Consider the following 27,245-nt stretch of genomic DNA (forward strand, 5'->3'; position numbering starts at 1 on the left):
AGGACAGGGCTGGGCAAACCCACCCTTCCCCCAGCTCTTCTCCCCAGGCCAGGGCTGAGCTGGCAACCTCAGCAGCATCAACCCCGGGTACACCTGTCAAAACAGAACCACTGGAGAGTCGAGCAAGAGCTGAAAAACACGATCTGACCACACCAAACTTTCCACCAGGGCTGGGCTGCCAAGGGCTGGCTTTTCCCGAAAGCCTTGCCCCCGCGGGTGACTGAGCAGCCTTCGTGAGGACTACTTGACTGTGGAGGCATAGGCCACTTGGTTTTCTGGCCTTCACCTGTCCACTCCACTTGTTTTCTTTTAAACTTCCAAGTGCAAGAGTCGTGCTTGATGGGTCAAGGGACATCCAGAGGTTAAGTCAATGCCTCCTAGGGGGAACCACCCACCTTGGTACAACCACCCAGAGGCCCATAAAAGCACACACCGTGTGCTTGCCCCCGAAACCCACTGGTGCAGAACTGTGGAGATGGATGGGAAACTGGAGTAGGAGTATGAGGAATGGGGGGTGATGTGCACTACAGACCAAGACCCCGGGAACGAAGACACCTCATAAATTTGAGATCCACGGGAGCAGGTGATAAAGAAAGGAACACGGTGTTTTCCCCTTTCTCTTTATTGTCTCATTTCATTTTCATGAGCACAGTACACTGGCATGTCCACAGGCCAGAAAACAGAGGCTCAGAAAAGATGAGTAACATGTATAGTCTAAAGACAGTAAATGGGGGCTGGCTAAGAGCACATACTGTTCTTGTAGAAGGTGTCCAGTTCCCAGCACCCATGTTGGGGGCTCCAGCTCCAGGTGTTCTGACACCCTCATCTGACCTCCATAGGCACCTACCCTTATGTGTACAAATTCCCACATAGGCAAGTACATATAACTCTTAAATAAGTAAATAAATATATTAAGTGGCTTTAAAAAGATGCTCAATCAGCATGGAGATTTTACTGATACCTTGGTTTTACTGAAATGTCTCTTCCAGAATGGTAGGGCTGGGGAGTCAGTGAGCTCTGTATTTCAGAGGAGGGATAAACTCCACATAAAGGGGATTCCTCCAGATCTCAGAGTAAGCTAACAATGAGGCCCCAAATAAAGTACTGCCGGCCTCTCAGATTTCAACTGCTTTGTACTAAATATCAAGAGCAAGGGGCTTGCAGGAGCTCAACACAGAGGGTGCATCCTACCATGAGAGCTGGAAGACTTCTCAAAGGAAGTTATGTGCCCACCTCTAGGGGAACCATCCCTCAACTTTACCAAAAGGGAGAACCAGCTCCATCCTTGAGAAACTTGTATTAAACACTGGAATTTATTCATATAGCATCTCCTCAATTCCACGCCATCATTTGAAGAGCACAGACAGAAGCCATCTCTATTGATTCTGGTGGGAAACAGGGGGAGAATTTCCATGTGATGGTTTTACACACACACATAAACTATGACTCGTTCCCTAGAAGAGATTCCAGATCATCTCCATCCCCCAGAGAAGCCTGTCCTATCATCAAGGTGTAAGCCAGAACTGACTTGCTCCCCATCATCCATCACCACCCTTACTCAGAGAGCTCTCTTCTTCTAGACAGAAACTTTTCAACCTCTAATAGAGAGGATGAGGGCTCCACTGAATGTGTTCGCACATCCATCAAATGGTCAGCTGCTAGCAGCCACTACATTTGCAGTTGAGAGGCAACACCAGGTCCATTTCATCCTCTTGCCCGAAGCGTCTTCCCAAACCTCTGTACAGAGCGGTTCTCAACCATTCTAACACTATGACCCTTTAATACAGTTCCTCTTGCTGTGGTGACCCTTAACCACAAAATTATTTTCATTGCTTCTTAATAACTGTAATGTTGTTACTGTTATGAATCATAATGTAAATACCTGAAATGCAAAACCTCTGATATGCACGCCACCCCTCACCACCCCCACTCTGCAAAGGGATCTCAACCCACAGGTTGAGAACCACTGCCCTGCAAAGAGCAACGGTCTCATGGGTGAAAGAAACAGAAGTCAGGGATTGGGGCTGCCGTGCAGCTGGAATTGGGCACTGGGCAAGAAGAATCTGCCCAGAGGTCTCTGAGAGCAGTTGATTCTGCAAAGCACAGACTGAGAGAGCTCCGAGCTGATGGACACACTGAGCAGCCACAATAGTGAGGCACTTTGGCAATCTGATCCACTCAGCCTTGTCAATCACACCAAGTCTTCAGCTGAGAGAGGAGAAAAGCTATAGCTTAAATCCATAGCAGGCAACTCACGACCACCAGCAGCTCCAGTTCCAGGGGATCAGACACCTTCTTCTGGCCTCCTTGGGCCCCTTCTTATATGCGCTCACACAACTATGTAGACCTGGTCACACATACACAAATACATCAAGTAAAATATGTAACTATCTCTTGCAAAACAGCAACAGGAAGGTAACGGGCAGCAGTAATGTGTGAAATGCTCAGATATATTTCACTAAGAACACTGTAATATGAGAAAAGATGGCCAAGTGATCAGGGAAATGCAAATGAAGCCACTACACTAAGGCTAGAAAAGTTAAAACTGGCGTCACCATAGCAACCACTGGCAGATACACAGCAATGAGATGCTCACACACTGCTAGTAGGTTTGTAAAATTATACAAGCACTTTGAAAACAGTTGATAGCTTTTTAAGTTGAACATGGGGGCTCAAGAGATGGCTCACTGGTTAAGGGGACCTATGTTCACTTCCCAGAGCCCACATGGTTGCTCACAACCACCTGTAACTCCAGTTCCAGATCATCCAATGCCCCTTCTGACCTCTGCTGGCACCAGGCATGTATGTATATGGTGCCTATGTATATGTATAAACAGAGCACTCATACATACAATAAAAGTACACTTTAAAATTGTTTCACAAGTTAAACATATCCCTCCTGTATGCTTTAATCATTCCCATCTTAGAAATTCATCCAAAAAAATAAAATCACGTACACCAAACACTTGTACAAATATTTTGCAGAGAAGGCTTTTGCATAAAAGCCAAAACTAAAAACAAACCAAAAGCCCATCATCAGATGAATGAAAAGACAAGTTGTGACGTATTTGTACAAAGGAATGACAGTCAGCAAAGAGAGAAACAGGCTCCACTGAGCACAAAAGCGAGGATTAAACTAAAATAAAATGTTCAAAAGACACTATATAGTGTGTGATTCCCTAGCATGAAATCCTATACTGAAGAGCAATACACAGAAGAAGAAATGAAGTTAGTGGGTGTTTACTTGGCCTCAAAGGGGTACATGGTGACTGGAAGGTCCTTCATCCTGATTGGGGTGATGGTTTTATATTTGTCATGACACACCAATCATACTTTTAATGGGTGCACTTTATTGTAGGTAAATTATATAACATATAATTGATTTTTTAAAAAACACAACTAGCATAGTCTCTAGGGTTATAAAACTTCAAAGGTCTTAAAAGGTCAATGCTGGTAAGGATTTTCTGGTAGACACAGAAATTAGAAAGACCTCTTTGGGAAAAAAATTGGTTTCTTATACACACCTACCTATGACTCCTAAATATTTTCTCATTTCCACCCCTATGTATTTGCTTGAAAGAAATAGGAACAAGTACTACAAAAAGATTGTCATGAAAACATTTGCAGCAGTTTTCATCATAACCAAAAAAGTAAAGAGCAAATCTAGAAAGAATCTACATATGCATCCATGGGAGAAATTTGTGCTATTTATGCGTCACAGAGCACAGGAAGAAGGGGAAAGAAGAAGGGGTCTAGGGGGAGGGAAAAGAGAAGAGGCAAGAAAACAAAAAGAAAGAGAGGTATAAGAACAGAACAGAAGCAACAACATGAACAAAACAAACAGCCAAGCAAAACAGTGAGCTTTTAAAAAATGTCACAAAGACTACATGCATGTAACATGGTTCCACTGTGTTACATTTAGAGAAGGCAGAGATGCTACACAATGTGGAAGTCAGAGTCGTCACTGCGTGTGGGTTTGCTGGAGACAGCAAGGATGAGAACAAACACTGTGATGCTGGAGGTCTAGTTTACACAGGTGTGTGCTGGTAGAACCTGCCCAAGTAGACCCGTGGTCTGTGCATTCCACAGAGTACAAGTTAACACTCAAAAAAAAAAAAAATAAGACAACAATTTCTTTCCAAAAAGAAATTATACTAGGAATTAGAGTAAATAAACATAGACTATATTTTCAGACTGTTTTATAATCAGGAGACTATGCCAGAAGTTTAAGAAAGCAGCTGAATCAAGACTTAAAGATAACATGAGCAGCCATGAAATATTATTTTAGATGAAGAAGAAAGCTAGGATGCCTGCTAAAGAAGACTAGAAAAGTAAACCAGAACACGGTAAATTCAAAAGAAAGAGCAAATAAAAATCAAAGATTAAAAATGTAAAACAGAAAGCCTGGGGTTTATATTTGAGACAGTTTCCTGTATTCCAGGTTGGCCTTGAGCTCTCTTCATAGTGGAGGTGGTCTCTGACTATCATCCTCCTGCCTCCGTGTCTTGAGTGCCGAGATCATAAACATGTGTCATCAGACCTAGTTCATAAGAAGAAAATTTGGAATAGAGAGAGAGTCAACAAAGTCAAAGACTATAAAACTGGGATACCCTAGGTCAGTGGTTCTCAAACTTTCTAATGCTGCGACCCTTTAATACAATTCCTCATGCTCTGATGACCCCTAGCCATAAAATTATTTTCATTATTACTTCATAACTGTAATTTTGCTACTGTTATGAATTATAATGTAAATATTTGTGTTTTCCAATGGTCTTAGGTGACCCCTGGGAAAGGGTCATTCGACCCTCAAAGGAGTAGTAACCCACCAGTGAGAACTGCTGATCTAAGGCAATGTTGACCAGTGCCTAAACCACTGAAGTACATGAAGGCATAAATAAGGAAGGTTAGCATGGGAAAGGCAGAATTAGGAGGAATTATGAAAATCCAATGCCAATAACTTTGAACACTCAGATGGAATAAACAAATTTGTAGGAAAATATAACTCACCAAGTAAACTCAAGAAGTAAAAAAAAAATCCTGAAAGGTCTGAAACCACGTAAGTGATTTAAAATGCTCCCACAAGAAAAACAGCAGGTCTGTGGAGAAAGACATACAGGCAAACCCTATCCAAACACTCAAAGACAATGTTCCAATCCAACACAAACTCTCCCAAAAAACAGGAAAAGTTGGGCGCAGTTTTCTGGCTTATTCTATAAGGATGGAAAAATTTTTTTCCAAAATCAGAAAATAAAATAGATAGATACAAAAACAAGCAAGTTAAGGACCTGGAAACTATTTTTACAAAATTTTGTTGAACTGAGAATAAATGCATTCAGCATAATACTTAGTATCTACCAAAAAAAACAAAACAAAACAAAAAAACCCACAACAAGGATCTTTCCTAAAGACGAAAAGAAAAAAGTGTTGATTTAAATGAGCCAGTCATTGGGCATTTCCTGATAGGACACCATAGTGAACTTGTCACTGAGAAGGCAACTTGCCAAAACAAGGAAGAAGAGAAAAACAAACCCAAAATATAAAGGAGCATCTATACCACCCTCCAGTTATAACCAGCATCCGAAAAGAGAAGTATCCACTCAGGACCCCTAAAACCAAGTTCTCAGCACAAAGGAGATTTATTTGCCCCAGGGGAGCAAAGGGTAGGAAATAAGGAATAAAGATGGGAGATAAAGGAAGAGGGAGAAGAGGAAGGGAGCAAGGGAGAGGGGGAAGGGGTATCTGTCCCAGAGGGACAAGAGACTGCCTCTGGGTAGAGAGGAGACAGGTGTGGCCCATAGGAAAATGACAGATTGTAAAGGTAAAAGAGGAAGCCTGCATTAGGATAAGGTGTTTCATTTTAATTGGGCATGTTAATTAGGTGAGCCAAAGAGGGCTTTTGATTGTTGGACTTCAATACTTTGATAGCTAGACCTTGGTAATCAGTCTCAGGAGGTAGAATTGGCCAAATAAGGGAATAGACCTTGGTAGCTAGCTTTTAGCAAGGCAGAGGGAATGGGGGGGGGGGGGCTGCCAGAACCACATGCTCAAATGGGCTGGCTATTAGTGTCCCTTCATATGTTAAATCACATCTTCACATTATTGGGGTAATAGCCAACCAAATCCAGAAAGATCCAGCATCTTCAATAAATGGCACAGAAGGTAAGAGAGAAAAATGTTACACATTAAATAGACTTAAAATTCATCTTCAGATAGAAGTCTATTGAAAATAAAGAACTTAAAAACATGTCAACAAACATAAGATGTGGCCAGGGTTGGACCTTACTTCAAACAAATGAACTTACAAAAGTATTTTTGAGAAAAATGAAATAAATTTGAATCTACATTTATTATTAGGCCACATTAAAAGTAGTGCTAAACGAGGTGATATAGCGTGACTATGGATTTTAAATGTCTGTATTTTAGAGAGGCATCTGCAAAGGTTATGAGGAAGTTGGATGTAGAGATGGAGCTTTAGCAATGTGATTGGCTCACGAGGCCTTCACCTTCTTCGAGGGATAAAGCCACTGATAGGTTTAACTGAAGTATTTTTATGCAATATATTTTGGTCATATTCTTCCCCCTTCCCAACTTCTCTCAGACCCTCCCTACCTCTCTATCTAACTTCAAGTTCTTTTTCTATTTCTCAAACACAAAATAACAAAAATGAAATTCAACACTAACAAACTAAAATATAGAAAACTAATAAGACCAAAACAAAGCAAAGCAACAATGACAACACACACACGAAGTCTGTTTTGTGCTGGTCAGATGTCCCTGGGCACGGGGACTGCCCTTGAGTGTGGTTGGTAAAACCAGGGAGACTCCATTTGAGAAAACTGATTTCCCCCTTTCTCAGCGGGTATCAGTTGCAAATAACTTTGGCTTGGGTAGAGCTTTGTTTCCACTTCCCTTGCTCAGAGCTGGGATTTTGTCTGGTTTGAACCTGTGTGGGTCTCCTGTGCGCTGTCACAGTCACTATGAGGTCACATGTGTGTTAACCCTGTTGTATGTAGAAGACTCTGTTTCTCTGGAGCCGTCCACAACCTCACGCTCTTACAATCTGTCTCCTGTTTCACGTAGCCCCCTGAGCCTTGAAGGGAGGGGTTTGATAAAGGCATCCCACTTAGGGCTGAGTTTATTCCAAGTCTCTCACTCTCTGCACGCTGTCCAGTTGTGGGTTCTGTGTTAATTACCTTCCACTGCAAGAAGACGCTTCTCTGATGAGAGTTGAGTGTGCACCTAACTATGGAGTATAGAAATATGTCGTTATGGGTCGTGTTATTACTATGTTTCTTTATCAGAATAAGAGTAGTAGGTTTTCTCTAGGCCTACGACATATCTAGTTTCAGGTTCTTGACCACTTTAGCAGTATCAGGGTTGAGCACCACCTTATGGGGTGTGCCTTAAAACCAATGGAAAAAAAGTGGTTGGTTACTCCTATAATGATTTTGCAGGCAACTCTCTATTGTAGGTCTCAGAATTTGGTGAACTGGGTGATACTGGCACTTCTTTTTTTCCTCCGGTAGTGTGCAATGCACCTTCCTGCACTATGAATGCTAGTCAGCAGGGGTGAAGTTCTAATTGAGCACCAGCTTGATTTCTCCAAGTTCAAAGACAAGTAAGCTGTCTTACAATAAGTAAGTAAGCCACCTTAACAATAGGGCCTTACCATCATGTTATGAAGAGTAACCAATAAGTAACTTTACTCTGTGATGTTTAAGGGTGTCTATGGGCCTTTCGTCAATGACTCAAAAAGATGTAACTTGACAGATTTTTTTTTTTTAGATAGGGTCTCACTGTGTTTTTCTGGCACTAACTGTATAGACCAGATTGGCCTCAAATTCATAGAGATCTACCTGTTTCTGCCTCTCATCACTGGGATTAAAGGCATGAGTCACCATGCCTGACTTATTTGATGTGTGTTAAATTTGAATGGACTATGCTATGTGGGGTAGCAGAATTGTGAAAAGTAGGGTCTCATAGGAAGAAGTGAATCCCTGGGGTCATCCCTACGTAACAGTTAATCTTCATTTTCAACTTGACTAGATTTGGAACCACCTGGAGACACACATCTTAGCGTGTCTGTGAGGGTGTTTCCAGAGAGGTTTAACTGAAGATGGAAAACCCACCTGACTGTGGGCAGTGCCATTCAACAGTCTGGGGTCCCACACCAAGTAACAGAGATGAAGAAGGGAAGGAGTCGACAGCCAGTGTCCACATCTCTCTGCTTCCTGACTGCAGATGTGATGTGATCAGCTGCCTCATGCTCCTGCCACCGTGCCTTTTCTACCTGCAGTGACAGACTGAATTCCCAAACTGCGGGCCAAAAGAAACTCTTCCTTCATGTTTACAGTGCCATGTGTTTAGCCACAGTGATGAGAAAAACAGTGAACACCTCCTGGAAAGACCTATTTGTCCTTGGCAATTCATGTTGTTCTCCTGCTTCCTAGCTGCCGTGAGATAAGAAGCTTCTTATCCACCATGCCTTTCTACCAGACCAGAAACATACTGCCAGGTGACCGTGAACAAACACATCTGGATCTGCAAGCCAGAGGGAAGTTTTCTTTTCTTAAACTGCTTGTCTCCGTGATTATGTGCCTGCAACGAAAACGGACCGGTACAATACCTAACAGGTTCAGAGGAAGCAGGATGTGGTGTCTGGGGTTTGTTTGAAAGCACTCCATGGGGGAAGATCGGCAACTTAAAATCGGTAGAACACTCATAATTGAAAAGCTGGGTAGCAGGCTCAGGTGGGTTGGTTATCTGGTCTGTTTTGTCTTTGGGTTTGATTAAAGCCTTCCATCGTGAAAGTCAAATGGTGAGAAGAATGGCCACGACAGTAAGAGCTGCAGCATATGCTGTTCTGAAAAGAACAAAAACAGTTTCTTTCCCTCTTTGCCATCCTGAAGCCCCAGGGGACCAAGCTTCCGGCTGGACCAATCACACCTTGTGCCTTTTTCCCCATGTCCTCCCAGAATGTTCTTCCTTTCTGTTACTCAGGCCCAGCTTGATGTGGGATGTCCTTTTGTATGTGTATTGCTTTGATTGGCTAATGAATAAAGCTGCTTTGGCCAATGGCTTGGTAGAGTAAAACCAGGTGGGAAATTTAGAGTTATAAAGAGAAAATAAGCAGAGTCAGGGAGAAGCCATATAACTGCCAAAGGAGAAAGATGCCACCAGAACCTTACAGGTAGGCCCCACCCTCATGGCAATACACAGATTGATAGAAATGGGTTAATTTAAGATGTAGAAGTTAGTTAATAAGAAGCCTGAGCTAATAGGCCAAACAGTTGCAATTAATATAGTTTCTGTGTTTATTATTGGGGTCTGGGCAGCCAGGAAACAAACGAGCAGCCTCTGACTACAAATAGTGCCCATATGGGGCAACCACATTCACATAAAAACTGAGAGAACTTGGGAAGAAATTCTAGACACAAAAGAACAGAGTTAAGCACAGCTTCTTGGTAGCTGCATTTTTTTTTTCAGATAGGCTCTGTTTGATGGCAGCGAGCAGAGCCACAGCTCCTCTAAGAGACTTTCTAACTCAGCATAAGCAGCAAAAAGTGTGCAGCTTCTTTAAAAAAAAAAAAAAAAAAACTTCCTGGCTTGTGCTGGCAGCATGGATGTTTTTGGTCAGAAAATGATTACAAATATACAATAAAGACAAATTCAGACCAAAAAAAGTCCTTTAAACAGGTCCCAATGTGTTTTTAAAATGTACGTAGGCTTGAAAAAGAGAGATAAAGAGAGTATAGACAGTTATCAAAAAATAAATAGTTTTAAAAAACAAAGTCTTTAAGGAGACAGTGAAAATAATAAAAAAGTACAGACAGTTATAAATTATGAGTAAAAACATAAGTCACATAAAAATAAAATATGCACAGAGAGTCTAAACTATGTATATTATTATGTTTTCTTTAAATTTTTTATGGCAGAGAGACATTTGGTTCTGGCGGTTGCTAAGTTAAAGCAACATAAAGGTATTTTGACTTCAAAGTTTGGGTCTATGGATATGTTGCTTTAGAAAAGAGGTTCTGTTTTTGTTTCCTCAGAAGATAAAAAAAAAAAAAAAAAAAAAAAAAAAAAAAAAACCTGTGGATTCCTTCCAGGCTAATGTAGTTAGATGGAACAAGAACCATTCCCTGCAAAAGGTCTCCATACACTCTAAAAAATACTTCACCCAAAAAACAGCAAAAAGCAGTTTGGAAAAAACTACACCCAAATTCCCCAAATGATTGTTTATAAATGTTTGTTTTCAATTAAAGGGGGACATGATATAGAAATGAATACTTTACATTGGTATAAACTTTGGTTTATTGCCAATGGTTTAGCAGAGTAAAGCCAGGCAGGAATTTCTAACAGAGATATAGAGAGAAAGTAGGCAGAGTTAGGGAGACACCGGAACCTTACAGGTACGCCACAGCCTCGTGACCATAAGCAGATTAATAGAAATGGGTTAATTTAAGATGTAAGAGTTAGTTAATAAGAAGCCTGAGCTAATAGTCCAAATTAATATCATTTCTGTGTGTTTATTCGTATCTGGGCAGCCGGCTACACCACCTCAAATGCTATCTGTCGCAAAGAGCTGCTGGGCTGGTCTGTCAAGCATCCTTTCCACCCACTCCAGCTATCAACACTCCTGTCCTCCTATGGATAAACACTTTTAATAACATCATGCGGTTCACATGAGACTGACCTCACCACCCACATCCCCTCCAGGTCTGGCTGTTGGCAAGGCCACAGTGACTACAGCAATGGGCACATTGCCAAGGCTGCCCATGAGCATCAGATTAGCTCCCAGACTTACTGGAAGTATTAGATACAAAGACACTCCCCCCACCCCCGCCCCACCACGGGTTTGCTAACTCAGAAGGTGAAAGCAAGCCTGGACTTCTTGGGGCTATAATCATACACACACCCAAACCAGTCTCCCCCCTCAGCTCTCCAGAATATTGATTAATAAAGGACCCCCTTGCTTGAGAAAGGACAGACAGAGATAGAACAACAAAGAAGGGGAAGGGAAGTGGGGAAAAGATGTTGGGAGTACTGATGACTTCCTCAACAAGCCACGGCACGCATGTGGAGCGCAGAGGCCATCTTTCAGGAGTTGGTCCATCCTTCTACTGTGAGGTCCATCCTTCTGCTATGGGTTCTGTGTGGATCAAACAGAGACCATCAGACTTGTGTGTAAAGTACTTCTTCCCACTGATCCTACCAGCTCAAATTCACACATTTCGTAAGGCTCCTGGGCTATGCTTGCCTAGGACCTACCGACTTCCCCATCCTCTCTGGCCTTCAGCCTCTCCCTTGTTTTTTCAAACATGTCACCTTCCTGATCTCCCTCACGTGGGTCTAGCAGGTACCATTCTCAGAGAACAAACATATGTGAATGTCACAGTCTACCATTCTTCCCCATGGCCTTTGTATCCCTGACTCTTCCCAGCCTTCACAGCTATTCAAAGGTCAGTGCCTCCTCCGAAAGGATCTCCCTGATTACTCTTTCTAGACTAGAGAAATGCTTTGCTGTGGAGGTGGGTGACTTTAAATGGGGCCTGTTTCACACGCATGAAGAGCATTTTTCACATACAATTGGTACCACAGTGGTCTGAGCACGTATGTGCTCCAATGACAAACTGCAGGTCCCCAGGGGCATCTCTCCCTTCCCAGACTTACAGAAAATGTTTGGTGTTTGTGAGCAGAAGTAGAACAGATGTGATCCAAGCTCCTGGTCTGAGGAGGGCTGGTCTTGTGTTGGCCTGATGGTCACTTGTGCCAGTCAATAAACCCTACCCCTCAGCCCCAGATCTAGTCTTCTGCTCTTGCCATACTGGGCAAGAGCTCTTCCCTTACCCAGCCATATCCACCTTGCCTACCTGGATCTACCTTACTGAAATGAAGCTGAAATGCAGAACGCCACAGTCCTGGAGTTCAGAAAGAGATTCCCCTCTTTTCCCATCTGCCCGCTGCTTGCTACAGGGCTGGTTCCCATCCTTCAAGCACTGCGCAGCTTTCCCTTCTCATTCTGGAATCACAATAGAAATTCCTTCCCATGGCAGTCAATGAATCCACAGTATTTTCCCCCAAGACACAATCGTCCATGCACCCTACCCCTGTTGAAATCCTAACACCAGCCTCTTTTCAGATGTCTGGGACTCCCTTCTCCAAGATCAGGCAGTAGCATCAGAAACACCAGAACTGAGACCCCTTTTCAGCTCAGTGGGCCCTTGCTCAATGTTTTTGAGCTTTGACAATGAAGGTGTCCTCCCTTGTTCCTTTAGCCTAGGAGTGTGAAGGCTTCCTAGGGTGGCAACTTCCATGACATTGTAGGGTTTTCCCTTGCCTTTTCTTTAGGGGATAAGTACCTGTCATTAAGTCTTTTTTATCAGCTTTCCCCTACTACCTAGTGTGGTCTCTGCTCCCAACTAGACTCTGTACTGTACAGCCACCCAGAGAGGCCAAGAGGGATAGAGGATATGTAGGTCAGTCAACAAGGAGAAACAAGGAATGGCTAGGGATTTGATAGACCTCCTTAGGATCTGTGGGAAGAGAATGCTAGAACAGAGTAATAAAGATGAACCCAAGAAACTCATTCATCAAAAATATGCATTTAAATGCCTCTTGTACCTCATGAATTCTGGTATTTAGTAACTGGTCTTTGTGTCTATAATCAATGACGCATTTGGGGTTTGTTCCTCTGTAATTGCTCCCACCTACAGGAGGGAATGTGTCGTACTCATGACTAGTGATGAGCGATGACTAATGACGAGGAAGAAAAGGAGAAAGGGGGCAAACGGAACACAGAATAAAAAAACGAGAGAGTGATCTCAGAGACCCAGAGAGACGCCAGCACTGCCCATGTCTGCGTGCAGTGAGGACTTCTAAGGATGTGTCAGGAAAGAACACACTAGAATGAGCATTTTCCAGACATGCCTAGGAAGGGAAATCTTACCTGCAACTTCTACACCAAATGGCGAGAGAGGACAGTACAGGGAGCTGTTGAGGTGGGAGCTGCCATCTCCTACCTCTTGACCTGTGTAAAGGGGATACAAGATTGGCTTTATAGTTACTTTTATTTTTCTTTTTTTTTTTTTCAAGACAGGGTTTCTCTATGGCTTTGGAGCCTGTCCTGGAACTAGCTCTGTAGACCAGGCTGGTCTCGAACAAAAGGCATGCACCACCACTGCCCAGCTGAGGCAGGGTTTTTTGTTTGTTTGTTTGTTTGTTTATTTGTTTGTTTTGGTTTTTCGAGACAGGGTTTCTCTGTGGTTTTTGGAGCCTGTCCTGGAACTAGCTCTTGTAGACCAGGCTGGTCTCGAACTCACAGAGATCCGCCTGCCTCTGCCTCCCAAGTGCTGGGATTAAAGGCGTGTGCCACCAATGTATGTTTTCTGCTTCTCTGAATAAATACCTCACAATTAGAAAAAGAAAGGGAAAAAGAAAGAAAGAAAGAGAGAGAGAGAGAGAGAGAGAGAGAGAGAGAGAGAGAGAATGGGTGTGGAGTTCTGTGTTTGAGGATGCTTTCCGTAACAACCTCCAGATAACCAAACTTCTTAGATGCTGGAAATCCATCGTACACCCTCTGAACCTAAGTCCAGAGCAAGACATTAGGAAGAGGCCTTGCAGGCCGGAAGCAGAGTCTTGTAGGCACATTTCAAGTAACCTCAGAGCGTCCCAAGAAGAGTGATTTCCTAAATCACTTGCAGAAACATCCAGCAGAATCAAGCTACCCTCCAGGGCCAGGAGTCTCTAGACCCTGCTCCCAACCACAGGATGGGCTTGGGGGTAATAGTAAGGGTTGCTCTTGTTTGCGCCCAGCACATTAAGCAGAACAGGCCTTTGGCCTAGCTGGGGATGGAAGTCTCTGAGCAATAAGGAAATGAAACAGGAGCTGATGCTAAAAAGCCAGATTATTCTGTGACCCTTCCCAGCTAAGCCAGTGACCCAGCTTGGCACTGATGCTGTGCACTGAGCTGTGGCGTACTGTCCCTCATAATCTTCCCACAACACAGGCAAGGGAGGCAAGTGGGAGAACAGGATTCCCAAGGCCCTGCGCCTGGGACACAAAAGTCTTATTGTGCTTGGATGTAAAAGTGCAGAAGACGTCTAATCAATCTAGAATCTGGGGGCCCCTGTGCCTGCAAGGGTGGCCCAGCCAGGTCATCTCAAACCTCAGGCTTTATAGAAGTCGGTGGCATAGAAACAGGCACAGGTGGGTTGTCTTGGTTCTACGCAGTCTAAGTTGGGCCCAGCAGAGGCCTGTGGGCCCACATCCAAGAGCAATTCTGTAACAGAATTCTGGGCCCCAGGATGCATACTTTCAGGAATGAAATAGATGGACCTTTTGTTTGGAGACCCGAACTCTCCCAGCACGCATGAACCCGAGGAACTCACCAGAAGTTGCCCACTTAGTCTGAGATTTCTAGCACTTTCTCATCTTGAGCATCTGGAACAAAATAAAGGAATTACATATAAGTATAAATATTGGGCATGCCTTTGGGGCAAACAGCAAAAATGGCACTCTTTATGACCAGTTTCCTTCGGCAGTCAGATGGTTTACAGTCGGTTCCACCTGTTCACACACAAGCATTTGCTGGGCAGTGGTGGCACACTACTTTAATCCCAGCACTCAGGGTGCAGAGGCAGGCTGATCTTTGAGTTCAAGGTCAGTCTGGTCTACAGAGTGAATTCCAGGACAGCCTAGAGCTACACAGAGAATCTCTTGTTCAGGAAAAATAAAAATAAAAAAATAAATAACACATATAACCATTTAAAGGAGGCCTGTCTCCATTTGGAAAACTCATGACCTTTAACCCTGCAGTCCCATGCCTGCTCTCTCATTCTCTTATTCTGTTTCTCTCCCCCACACACACGGGAAATGATGCATTCCGAAGGTTGTGTATAGCACTGCATGTAGTTGTAAACATTGGAGATTAATAGCAGAACAGGTCAGCTGTGATATAGCTGTGAGATGGGAAATTATGTAGGTGTTAAAAAAAAAAAAAGCAAAGCCAGGGATGGCTTGGCATGTCTGTAATTCCAGCACTTAGGAGGCAGAGGCAGATTGTGAGCTTCTATAAAGTGAGGCCCTGTCTCAAACAAACAAACAACAACAAAACAACCACAAAGGGGTTTATTGTAGCTCAGCATTTCAGGGTAGAGCTTGCATGAGGTCCTGAGGTCAAGCCCCACAAAGGGTTTAAGAAGAAGTAATCAGGGACCGGCAAGATGGCTCGATGGGTAAAGACAGTTGTGCCAAGGCTAATGGCCTGAGTTCAATCCCTGGAACCCGCGTGGTAAAAGGAGAGAACCAACTCCTGCAAATTGTCCTCTGACTTCCACCTGTGCATTACAGCAAACACACCCATCTAACACAGAAAAGAAACAAATCAGAAATGAATAACTTTTCAAAGTAACCAGACAGCCGTCTTCTGGACTGGTAAGGAATTTTAAAAAGCACAAGTTAGAAGCTAATTCTTTTTTTTTTTTTAATATGGCAGGGTTCAAAAAAACATGCATAGTAAGTGTCTACATAATGTAGATACTTCTTATGTAGACACTTCTAAATGCTGAGGCACCCATGGAAGCCTCCTTAAAGCCCGGTGATAGAAGCTGTCAATGCCAGAGATTTAGGAGCAAAAGCTGACCTTTCCCTGTGTTTTGTGTCTTTGAGTTTTTATAGCTGTGTGAAGAACTGTTTTTATTTTTCTTTCTTTCTTTTTTTTTTTTTTTTTTAAGTCAAGATGGGGCCGGAGGTGTAGTTCAGCTGGTAGAACACTTAGGATGTGCAAGGCCCTGACTTTGATCCCCAGCACAGCAGAGACTGGACGTGGTAATGTACCCCTGTAATCTCTGAGCATGGGAGGTGGGGGCAGAAATGAAATACAAGGTCATCCCTGGCTACAGAGGGAGCTTGAGGTCAATTAGGGATGCATGAGAGACTTAGTCTCCCCCCCACCGGGTCCTTCCAAATAGGAGTTAAGTAGGCCAGTTGCCTTTACAAAACAAGAAGTATTTACTTTTAACCAGTTTGGGAAGTCAGCAGCTCAAATTCTCTTTCTTCCATGACACTTGTCATGACATCATGGTTCATTGCAACACACTTCCACAGCCTCTGACTCTTTCTTAGTCATTTCGTGATGACAATGACTCATTCTGGCAGCCCCTGCTAGCGAGGGGGAGAGGGGAGGCTGGCTCCCCACTGTGCTGCCTTCTCTCCACCTGTAAGCTGCTTATAGGAAGGCCCTTATCTGCTACATTAAGCTTATCCCTGCTGGGATTCCTGTAAGTTAAGTTTCAGCGCACACACGACTCCTGTGTCCTTCCTCTTACCTCATTCACAATTGCAGACCCATTTCCTCGTGACTCCTAGAATTCCCTTTCTGCATTCTACCGGTGCTTAAATCCCTGCTCCCCTCAGCCAAGTTATCCTACCTGTCTGATCACGGATTCACACACACACACACACACACACACACACACACACACACACCCCGTCACTCAGGTTTCCGGTAGGAACTAACAATGAAAGACTCCTAAAAGCACCCCAATTCCAAGGAGGCAATGCCGGACTACGAGTCTGCGTCTCTATTCTAGCTTCTGCCCTTCATGCCAAGATCACTCTCCCTCTCTCTGCACAGTCTCCAGCAGCATGCTGCCACTTCCGGTCCCTGGAAACCGTCCCCAGACCCCAGAAAACGCTGGGTAGAGCGGTGCAGACTTGCCATCACTGAGAAAGTGGGGACAGGAAGATTCTAGAGGCTTCTGGGCAGCCATTCTAATCCAGTTGGTTAACTCCACATCAATGAGAGTTCCTGTTTCAAGAGAGATGGGTAATGTGGTAACTTGTAAGAAATTGGCTCCCTCTTAGCTCATAGGGAGTGGCACTTTTAGGAGGTGTGGCTTTGTTGGAGGAAGCATGTCACTGCATTGGTGGGCTTTGAGGTTTCCTATGCTCAAGATACCACCCACTGTCACAGTCCTTCCTGTTGCCTTCTGATCAAGATGTAGCCAGCACCTTGTCTGCCTGCACGCTGCCTTTGCTCCCTGCCCTGATGATAATGGACTGAACCTCTGACCTGGAAGCTGCCATCTCAATCAAATGCTTTCCTTTGTAAAGTCACCATATTCATGGTGTCTCTTCACAGCCATAGACACTCTAAGAGAGACAAAGCTCCTGAAGAAGACATTCTAGATTGTTCTCTAGACTCCACATGTATATAAAGGAATGAGCATGTGTGTATGCGTGTGCATGTGTGCGCACACACATATACACATCACACATGTACACACATTCATTGTTAAAAGTGGTTGTTTTCTTTTGTTTTAACGCTAATCAAGATACAGTAGTAGTCTGGCTGGGTACAGTGGCACATTCATCTAATCCAGCTCTCATGAAGCAGAGGCAGGTGGATCTCGAGGCCAGTTTGGTCTACACAGTGAGTTTCAGGACAGCCAGGACTATAGAGACCCTGTGTCAAAGATAAAAATGATCCCGTAGTAGTCCAGTTAGCTTAGGAGTCAGAGTTGAGAGTGTGAGCCAGCTAGAGCAATTGTGATCCTAAGGCAGGGCATTGGAGAAGACAGGTCTGCAGAGCAGGGGCCAGACACTGTGTTTGGGCCATCACTGAGGCGAGCTACACACACACACACACACACACACACACACACACACACACACACACAGAGGAAAACATTGTACAGGATCGATAGAGAGGCTGACAGCAAGTTAAGAATGGAATTGAATAGAAGTCCTGGTAACACTGGAAATCAGGACCAGAGAGGAGGGAAAGAATGTCATCAATGAATCATTGGTATCTCAAACATCAGGCTGAGGTACGCAGAGACTAAAGCCTACACACCAGAATAAGGTCTGTCATCCACCTGAAAGAAAGAACCCAAAGACAAACTCTGAAACAAACAAACAAATCTAAGAATTGAAGCATTGTTAATCCCTCCAGCTGAGAATAAGACCTCTACTCCAATTTAGAGCCACATTTGAAGCAAGTTTTAATTAAATACTGGCCAGGAAGATGGACTCTGGCTAGGCTCAGTCCTGGGTTCCCAGGAAATGGCAATGAGTTACATTCTATAGAGGCTTAAAAGGGCAAACCTAAGCCGGGCGGTGGTGGCGCACACCTTTAATCCCAGCACTTGGGAGGCAGAGGCAGGCGGATCTCTGTGAGTTCAAGGCCAGCCTGGACTACAAGAGCTAGTTCCAGGACAGGAACCAAAAGCTATGGAGAAACCCTGTGTTGAAAATCAAAAAAAAAAAAAAAAAAAAAAAGTAAATCTACAAGGCCACCGTATTTCCAATCAGACCCAATCAGGGGCAAGGATATATCCTGACGTATTCCCTGCCTACATACCTCCCACCAACATGTTATCAAGTACATCTTGTGCGTTTGGGTCAAACAAACTTGTTTAGGGGCTTGAAAACGTGTAGCTTGTTATCTCCCATAAACAACAGGCTCTAACATTTCAGGAAGTACCTGTCCTTGGGCAAGGGGCTTGCAGATCAGAGGCCTTTTTGTTTCATGGACCTTTTTGACACAGTAATTAAAACTTAAAATGTAACTTTGACTCTCACGGCATGACTTTAGAGACTGAGAAAAATGTGTGGGTTTCCTCACAGATATGCCTAAAATAAGTCAAGGCGAATGGGAGGGGCTAAGCCCATGATGGAACTGTGCAATGGATCCAAAAATGATGCTGTTCAGGAGAAAAGAAGAGGCCTCATGGTTTCTAAAAACGCATCAATAGCAATATTCAATAAAAAAATTAGAAGTTTCCTAAACTTGAAAAACAAAAAGGTGTGACCCTGTTGTCAAGAAAAACTAGAAGACATAGAAAGGATAGGCACCTAATGTCAGCAGAAAAAAAAATCTTGATAATAATATGTTCAAATAACTAAAGGGAAATATGGTCATAATGGCTAGCTAAATAAGGAATCTTAGAAAAGAACCAAAAGATTTAAAACAGGGAAAAAATAGGAATTTTAAAATTAAAAATTAGAATAACTGAAATACACACTGAATGTCCAGTGGCTCAGCAGAAGTGAGCAAAGAAAGTGTCTATTTGAAAACACATACAAATCAGTAAAAATTGCTCAAATTGGGGAACAAAGAGGAAAAAATAAAGCAGAAAAATGAACAGAACTTCAGGGGCAGGTGGGAATTTTTCAAATGGTCTAAGACACATGAAGTTAGGCACTCAGTAAAGAAACTTAAGAAGAAATACAAAGAAAAATCACAATTATCTGGTGATATATTTTCTGAAAATATCTCTTGTCTTCAAAGAGGCTGAAGTTTTTCTGGCCCTTGAAGTCAAGTTAATAATATTCTTTGCTATCATTTAAGACTGTGGACTTAACCTGATGCCCTACAGTGTACAAAGCCTGTTTAAGCTGACCCTCCCTTTAAGAGAACAATAGACCCAACCTTCCTCGGATACCTTCTACCTCATTTGAGACAGAGTATCTTATTGTTTGTCTTTATAAGTAACTGTGATATGGCAAAAGGGAAGTAGATAATGAAAAGTGAAGGGGTACAATATGGACCCTGAGTAGACATTTAGATGCTACATGTAATGGTTAGCCGTTCATCTTGACAAAACCTAGAATAACCTGGGAGGATGCCCATGACGTGATGCTTTGAATGTGGTAGCTGAGATAGGAAGAACCACTTGGAGTGGGTGACACCATTCCCTAGGCGGGGCATCCTAAACTGGACAAGAGTGGAAAGAGTGACCTGAGCACTGGCATGCGAGTATTGCTCTCTTTGGACTGTCAGCTGCTCAGGTTCTGTTGGCCTTGAATCCCCCACCATGATGGACGGCATCAGGAACTGTGAATTAAACTCTTTCTCCTTCTATTGTTTCGTTATCACCGCTACCACAAAAGCCACTAAGACACTAAAGATTCACATTATTAACCCTAGAACAAGAGGTAAAAGAAAATATGTCACTCATAAGACAAAAGAAAACCGGGGGGGGGGTATTTAAAACTACTCAATTAACTCACGAAGAAGCAAAAACAGAGCAAAAGATGAGCAGAAAGCCAACAAATGGGGGGAAAAGGTGATAGAGGGGCTCCCTACTCTTAAAAAAAATGGCCTCCATACCAAGTGACACTGTTAGACCATGTTTTTGTTTGAAGGAATATGGACTTTGGAACTGTGGATTAGAAAAGCAGTTGAAGGTTGTAAGTGGGGCTTACTGGACAATATTAGTAGGAACATGGAAGACAGTGGTATTGAAGGTAGTTTGAACTGTAGGTATCTGTCTCAAGAGGTTTCAGAAGAGAAAAATATTAACGTGTGGTCTAGAAACTGTTCTTGTGATATTTTGGCAAAGAATGTGGCTGCTTTTTTCCCTTGTCCAAAAAGTTTGACTCAGGCTAAATGGAAGAGTTTTGAATTAATTCCATTGGCAGAGGAAATTTCAAAACAGCCTAGAATTGACTCTGTCATGTGGTTATTAGTGTCCACTGTTATGAAGATTTATAATGAAAAGGAGCAAGCTAAACAAGTAAAAATATAAAATATACAGGTAAAGGAGAAAAGAAGTGCCAGGAAGTGGAATGTAGCTGAATCTTGTGTTCCAGGAGATAAACAGATTAAGGAATGGAATAAAGGGACTGGTGACCTCAGGGCAAGACCTCACCCAGTTAAGCTTCCAATTTGTGGGGAAAAAATTAAAGAAAAATGAAAGGGAATGAAAGAACTGCTTAAGTCCAGGCAAGGTGGTGCACACCTTTAATGCCAGCACTCAGAAGGTAGAGGCTTGTGGATTTCTGAGTTTGAGGCCAGCCTGGTCTACAGAGTCAGTTCCAGGACAACCAAGTTTAGGCAGTGCAGGTAACCATCACAACCAGAAAGCTGGTAAAGGGGTAACTAAACGAGGGGGTCGTGTTCCAGCTCCAGCAAGCAGCAGAACTTGGCAGCTTCGATCACTGGTTCTGGTTTTTGAGTCAAGGACAGAAGTAGGGGGATATGGAGTCTTCTTCCACAACTAACAGAAGTTGTTGAGGCCAGCTGTGTGGCAGGGGTGTCCCTGTATGGGGGCCCAGAGCAGATGTTGTGTGAAGCTTGTGAAGGTGAAGCCTAGATGGCCTTGGGGACCCCCAAGATGCTGGAGATGCCAGAGTCGTCGATACCGGCTGAGGAAAACTTCGAACAAAGGAGTTTGCTCAGCTGTTTTCAGGCCTTGCTTTGGTCCACTATTCCCTCACTATGCTCCCTTACCTATGTTTGGGGATGGTAACGCATACCCTGTGCCATTGGACACCACTATATAGCTCAGCAGTTAGAGCTCTTGCTGTTGCAGAGGACCTAGATTTGTTTCCCAGCACCCACATGGCAGCTCACAACCATCTGTAACTCCAGTTCCACTGGATCCAATGTCCTCTTCTGACCTCTGTGGGCACCAGGCACACACATGGTGCATAGACATCAATGCAAGGAAAACAAGCAATACATCTTTTTTTAAAAAATTAAAAGTTCAGGAACTTTTCTCCTGTGTCAGTGTGTTCAAGATTGTTCCCCTTCTCTTCTATCGGGTTCAGTGTAACTGGGTTTATTTTGAGGTCTGATCCACTTGGACTTGAGTTTTGTGCAGGATGATAGATATGGATCTATTTACATTTTTCTACATGAGACATCCAGTTATTCCAGGACCATTTGTTGAAGATGCTTTCATTGTATAGTGTGGCTCCTTTGTAGAAAATCAAGTATCCATAGGTGTGTGGATTTATGTCTGGGTCTTTTATTCAATTCTTTTCATCCACCTGTCTGTTTTTATACCAATACCAAGTTGTCTTTATTGCAATAGGTATGTAGTAAAATTTGGGATCAGGGATGGTGATACCTCTGGCAGTTTTTTGTTTTTTGTTTTTTTGTGTTTTAGCTATCCTGGGTTTTTTGTTTTTCCTTATGAAGTTGAGTATTGTTCTTTCAAGGTCTATAAAGAATTGTGTTGGCATCTTGATAGAGATTTAGATACTTTTGGTAGGATAGTCATTTTTACTTTGTTAATCTTACCAATCCATAGCGTGGAAGATCTTTCCAACTTTTGATAGCTTCTCCAATTTATTTTTTCAAAGACTTGAAGTGTTCTCAACAATTAATACATGGGATATCATGAAACTGAGGCATATCTGTAAAGCAAAGGGCACAGTCAACAAGACAAAATGGCAGCCTACAGAATTGGGAAAGATCTTCACCAACCCCACATCTGACAGAGGGCTAATCTCTAAAATAAATAAAGAACTCAAGAAACAAGACATCAAAGAAAACTAAATAATCCAATTTAAAAATGGGGTACTGACCTAAACAGAGAATTCTCAACAGAAGAATCTCAAATGGCAGAGAAACACTAAAAGAAATGTTCCACCTCCTTAGCCATCAGGGAAATGAAGATCAAAAGGACACCTGTCAGAATGGCTAAGATTTAAACATACACACACACACACACACACACACACACACACACTACAGCTTATGCTGGAGAGGATGTGGAGGAAGAGGAATATTTCTCCATTATGGGTGGGAGTGCAAACTTGTGCAGCCACTTTAGAAATCAATATGGCAGTTTCTCAGAAAATTGAGAATCAATCTACCTCAAGATTCAGCAATACCACTCTTGAGCATATACCCAAAGGATACTCGATCATACATTAAGGACACTTGCTCAACTATGTTCATAGCAGTCTTTTTTTTTCTTTTTTTTTGTAATAGCCAAGAACCTGGAAACAACCTGGATGACCCTCAACCAAAGAGTGGACAAAGAACATGCGGTACATTTATTCAATGGAGTATTACTCAACTGTTAAAAACAATGACGTCAGGAAATTTGAAGGCAAATGAAAGGAATTAGAAAAAAATAATCTTAAATGAGATAAAGCAGACCAGAAAGACAAACATGGTATGTACTCACTCATAAGTGGATATTAACTGTAAAGGATAGCCATGCTACAATTCACAGACCCAGAAAGGCTAAGTAACAAGGAGGGCCCAAGTGGGGATCCATGGATTTCCCTGGGAGGGGGAAATAGAGGAGATCTTCTGGTTGGACAGGGAGCACGGGAACTTGAGGGATTGGGTTAGGGATGGGTAGAGGGGAACAGTGCTGACAGAGATGACTGGCAAGGGGTTTATGGAGCTGGGTAGAAGTCTGAGGCAAAGGAAACTTCCAGGAGTCTGCAAGGCTCCAACTAAGACTCCTGGCCTCAGTGGATGCGTAGCCTGAACTGGCTGTCACCTGTGATTGGATTGGCGACTACCCACATTGTCATCAGAGAGCCTTCATCTGGCAACTGATGAAGGCAGATTCAGAGACCTACAGCCAAACCTTGGGCTGTGCTCGGGGAGTCCTGCTGAGGAGAAAGAGGAGGGATTGTAAAAAACAGGGGGTCAGGAACATCACAGGAAAACCCACAGAAACTGCTAGTCTGGCTCATAGGAGCTCACAGAATCTGAACCAGCAACCAGGGAGCCTACATGGTGCAACCTAGGCCCTCTGCAAAAATGTGACAACTGTGTAGCTTGGTCTATATGTGGGACTCCTGGCAATGAGAGCAGGGCTGTCCCCAGTGCTTTGACTGGTTACTGGGAAGCTAGTCCTTAGGTTGGGATTGCCTTGCCCAGCCTGAATTCTGGGGGAGGCGCTTGGTTTTATGGCAGCTTAATATGCCATGCTTTGCTGAAGATCATGGAAGAGGGGTGGCTGTAGTTAGATTGTAAAATAAATAAATTTTTAAAAATTAAAAAATATCCACCTTGATGTAATCTACATTAGGTACACTTCAATTACAAGGGTAGACTTGAAGTAATGATTGGCGGAAGATACACCATGAAAATAGTCTGCTTAAGAAAGCTGGCATGGCAGGGATGCGTCACCCAGCCTTGATGCAGGGGGAGGAGCTTGATCCTGCCTCAACGTGATATGACAAGCTTTGTTGACCCCCATGGGAGGCTTGTCCCTTTCTGAATGGAGGAAGAGTGGATGGAGGGGCAGAATGGATGGGAAATGGGGGGAGGGAACAGGAAGAGAGGAGGGCAGGAAACTATAGTTGGTATGTAAAATAAATGAAAAAATTAATAAAAAAGAAAGAGAGAGGGAGGGAGGAAGAAAGACAGAAGACAGACAGACAGACAACCAAACTGGTGTGAGAGCCAGGGCTGGGCCTCAATTGGCAGCATGTTTGCCTAGCATGGGGAAGCCCTGAGTTCAATCTCCAGCACTCCGTGCTGATACACGTCTGTAATCCCAACACACAGGAGATGAATGCAGGAATATCTGAATGAGTTCAAGGCCAGTCTAAGCTACTTAGCAAGTTTGAACTTGGCCTCCTTGGGTTACCAAGAGACCAGGTCTCAAATGAAAAATAAATATGTAGAGAAGAGAAAATTAGACCCAAAGTAAACACAATTAAAAAGAGTGGTAGCCATGGGAACAGAAATCAACAACAACTAAAAACCCCACAGGAAATAGAGTTAGAAAATGCAGGGTTATTGAAGAAATTAATAAAATTGATGAATCCTTAAAAAAATAACTCTAATTGAATATTAGAGAAAAACATTGTCTAATACCATAAAGAAATGATGTTATTATGTAGACAATATAGACATTAAAGGGAAAATAAGGAAATAATATGTACAATTCAGTGCAGGTGGGTTTGATAATACATGAAATGGATATCTCTGAATAACACAATAATTAAAGAAATTAATTTTTTAAAACTAAAACAAAACGTCCTTGCAAAGAAAATATGGCTTTGACATTTCCACAGGTGCAGTCTATAAAAGATTTAAGCATGATGTAATACAATTCTTATGAACACTCAGGATATAAAAAGGCAGTCTCAGCTTATTTTATGAGGCCAGTATAAATCTGATAATAAAATCAGACAAAGGCAATAAAGAAAATTGCAGACAAATGCCGTAAAGAACTTAGGAGCCATATTTATTAAGCAGCACAGCCAGCAATTATTAACAAACGGAAGGGCGGGGAGATGGCTCAGTTAGTGTCCCACAAGCTCGAGGATCTGAGTTTGCTCCTCAGAGCCTGTGTATGAAGCCTGGTGTGGCAATGGGCACCTGCTATCCCAGCCCAGAGGAGGCGATGACAGATGGCTCTATGATGTGGTTCATACGTTGGCCAGTCTAGTCTACAAAGCAAGCTTCAGGCCAGTGAGAGAGCCTGCCTCAAAGAACGAGGTGGAGCACTCCCAAGGAACCACGCGTGAGGTTGATCTCTAGCCTCTACACACATATGTGCATACACAAACACACCCACATGCATGCATACACACGCATGTGAACCACATTGAATCTAATACATGGAAAGAAAGCTATAATGTATTATGGCCAAATGGGCTTTATTCCAGGAATGCAATGCTGCCTTGACAATTAAAAACCAGCTCACGTCATTCACCACTCTGACAGAACAAAGGAGGAAAATCACTTAGCCATTTCAACTGAAAATCACTTGACAAGGCTCAAAACCCTCTTTGAATGTAAAAAGCAAATTATAAATGGAAAATTTCCAACTTAATAAAGAGCATTACTTTATATATTTTGTCTATAGATAACAATGTGCTCTGCGATAAGAGAGGAAATGGTTTGTTTTTTTTTTTTTCTATAATCAGGAATGAGGTCATACTTTCATCTCCAGTTCTGTTCAGTACTTTCCTGGGAACCATTTCTGAAGTCACAAGACCGGCATATACATCATGAACAAGAAGAGGCAAAATTGTCTTTATCCACAGACCTCACAGAAAACTACAGAAACTCCTGAGGAGTCTGACCAGAAAAAAATAATAGCAGATGAATCCACCAGTGTTACAATGCAGGACAGCATGCAAACATTCTTTACTCTGCTGTGTACTGAGAGCAGAAATTAGTAACAATAAACAGTCACAGAGTAATTACATAAAGCACACAGAGAAATGAAATTATTAAAGGATGTATGTGACCTTCATAAAAAAATTATGAGAGAAATTTTCAAAGGTGTGTTGTTGTTACTGTTTGCTTTGTTTGTTGTTGGTAATTTGCTTGTTTCTGCTTTTGCTTTTTTTATAAATTTATTTATTTATTTATTTATTTATTTATTTATTTATTATGTATACAATATTCTGTCTGTATGTATGCCTGCAGGCCAGAAGAGGACACCAGACCTCACAGATGGTTGTGACCCACCATATGGTTGCTGGGAATTGAACTCAAGACCTGTTGAAGAACAGCCAGTCCTCTTAACCACTGAGCCATCTCTCCAGCCCCCCTGCTTTTGCTTTTTTGCCTTCTTGTAGCCCAGGCTGGTCTCTAACTCACTTTGTAGCTGAAGATGACTTTGAACGTCTGCTCCTCTTGGGGGAGTGTTGGGGTTACGGGAGAGGACTTCTGTTCATGTATGAAGTGCTACAGGGATCACAGGCTTCGTGCATGCTAGGCAAGCACTCTACCAATGAGCTACCATGTCCTGGCCCCTGACACATGTAACTCAAATGAACTTTAAAAACAGGCTGAGCAGAGGAAACCAGTCGAAAGAGAACACGGTGGGATTTGCTGAGTTATAAAATAGGCCACATGCATCCGAAATCAGGTGAGATGGGCAGGTCTGACTATAAAGTTTCTGATTAGTAGAGCAAGTAAGTGGTTATATACATTTATTAGAATCCATTGACTTAAGTATGTGTCGGGGATAATAATGGCTCATTGTTACAGTTCATTCCCTAAACTCTGGAAGGGTTTATTCCCCAGTATCCATCAGTAAGATGACACCTCCTCCTTTTCAAGTACACTTCTGCCTTCTCCCAATTCCGGTGCCTGTGTACAGGCACCTATTGGTACCTTCCATACGGGGAGCTGTTTGCTTCCAGGGTCCCTGAGCAACTCTCCGAATCTGACCAGAGGGTTTCTTGAGTCTCTGAACATAGTGCATGTTCTGGATTAAAACTGGGAAAGTCCCAAGAAAGTCGGAGGCTTCGTTATCATCTGCAGAACCCTCTACCACTTCTGGCTCCACCTCTAGGCTTGGCAACAGGCATGTGATGTATGTTTGGTAATGTTTGTCCAAAGCCAAGAATAGACCTCAAAGTTCTATTTCAGTAAGCAGGTGCTGAGCCGGGCCAGGAAGCCCAAGGCGATGACTGGCTGACCTTTCTTCAGAGGCTCACCCAGGTCCTCCCCAGGGCTTAAGATCTTACCCCTCTGTGGGGTGTTCCGGAAAACAGATAAACTGCTGACCTCAGC

The 27,245-nt window shown here is 43.0% G+C and overlaps 1 long non-coding RNA gene across 3 annotated transcripts; it reads right to left on the minus strand.

Annotated features, from left to right (window-relative positions):
- Window positions 1-832: 832 nt before the first annotated feature.
- Window positions 833-22,144, minus strand: LOC126507659 (uncharacterized). 3 transcript variants are annotated; one of them, XR_007593600.1, is made up of 5 exons: window positions 22,035-22,144; window positions 14,392-14,443; window positions 12,950-13,030; window positions 8,627-12,022; window positions 833-4,540 (listed from the first exon to the last, which is right to left on the minus strand). It is a non-coding gene; the product is annotated as an uncharacterized lncRNA (long non-coding RNA). The 3 variants fall into 3 exon arrangements; XR_007593599.1 differs by lacking the exon at window positions 833-4,540 and having other exon boundaries at window positions 8,050-11,152; window positions 11,874-12,022; XR_007593598.1 differs by lacking the exon at window positions 833-4,540 and having other exon boundaries at window positions 8,050-12,022.
- Between the last annotated feature and the right edge of the window lie 5,101 nt (window positions 22,145-27,245).

This window comes from Alexandromys fortis, unplaced genomic scaffold, assembly GCF_014885135.2.
Source record: "Alexandromys fortis isolate MF-2015 unplaced genomic scaffold, M_Fortis_MF-2015_v1.1 scaffold_75, whole genome shotgun sequence".
Lineage (NCBI taxonomy): Eukaryota > Metazoa > Chordata > Mammalia > Rodentia > Cricetidae > Alexandromys > Alexandromys fortis.